Below are 1715 nucleotides of genomic sequence, written 5' to 3'. Positions count from 1 at the left end.
TATATATATATATATATATATGTATGTATATATATGTATGTATGCATATATATATGCACATATATATGCATATATGCCCTGGCTTTTTGATTTTTCAGGGGATTAATTATTAGGTGTATATTAAAATGAAGTTGTTTACTGTGTCTCGGCCGCCGTGAACATTGGAAGAATCGTCATTCTGTAATATTCATTGCCCCACGATCTGGTAATTATGCTCTTGTATGGGATATATTCACTGATTCACTGTTACTGTCATGATGCGTCGTGTTTCTTTTACGTAATGCTCATGCAGACACCATATACATACAAAAATACATATATACATACATACATACATATATAAGTATGTATACATATACATGTCAATAGGTATACATTACATATATATATATATATATATATATATATATATATATATATATATATATATATATATACATATATCAATATTTTTATATATATATATATATATATATATATATATATATATGTGTGTGTGTATATATATATATATATATATATATATGTATGTGTGTGTGTGTGTGTGTGTGTGTGTGTGTGTCTGTATGTGTATAGTCATCGATGTTTAAATTCTGCGCCATTTGTTAGAGTTGTTAGCTTCACAGCTTCAAGTTAGCCTCTAATATTGTAGTTATTACGACAAATATGTTGATTACTACCACTTCTATACCACTTCTATACCACCGCCACTGCTACCTTTAGTTTAATCGAATAAATATTTTAGTCCATTTTAGTCCATTTCGTATTGTTTTTACCGCCATATTGCTATAGTTGTTGTCGTGAGCCTAATGGATCACGTATCGTGATGTGTCCGTAGCAGATCGAATTAAAATCCAATCGAGGTTCAATAGGAATTGATTGTATCACATCACCAATACCGTTGAGAAAGCCATGCATGTCTCTACTTCCATTTCCATTCTCCCGAAAATAGACATCACCGCTGAGTACAAAACCGTTTTGTTCCATATTTATTTTAAGGTACATCATAAATGACAGCGTCGTGGCGTTTTATGCTTTGTACCACCCAGACATTTCTGATTTTATTGATAATTTTTCTTTCTTAAATGTTTCCTTCGAAGAATCTCTTTATCAATTTTAAAATATCGTTGATTTTTTTCCTTGGAATTTTTTCCCGTAGGTGCTCACTTTTTTAAAAATAAAATTTACATTTATACATAAGAAACTCCTTCAAGCCTACCATACATTTCTGCAGCCGACATAGTTTCCATTTTGAACTATTAGCATATTTTGTGTTTTTTTTCTGTTTACCTTTTCCAAGCATGAATACATGTCATTTACTAGTACATTCACCTTTATTTCACAATCTAACGAGACTATTGTAAGATACAAGTAAAAATTTATGGTACATGACCCTGCCACCAAGTTCGAATCCCAGAGCTGGTAATTTCACTTCAATTTGCGTTAAGAACAGCAAAAAACAATCTTGTATTCATACTTAAATAGTAAAATTTTCAAGTGTATTTCTACTTATATATATATTTACCCAAATAAACTCACTCACACAAATGTACATACAAAGAGACCCATACGTACACACACATGTATATTTGCATATATATATATATATATATATATATGCACATAAATATATAAACATATATTCACATATATGTATGTATGTGTGTCTGCGCGTATGTGCGTCTACGTATGTATATATATATATATATATATAT

The sequence above is a fragment of the Octopus bimaculoides genome, chromosome 1, assembly GCF_001194135.2.
Source record: "Octopus bimaculoides isolate UCB-OBI-ISO-001 chromosome 1, ASM119413v2, whole genome shotgun sequence".
NCBI lineage: Eukaryota > Metazoa > Mollusca > Cephalopoda > Octopoda > Octopodidae > Octopus > Octopus bimaculoides.
Note: the sequence above shows the minus strand (reverse complement) of the source record.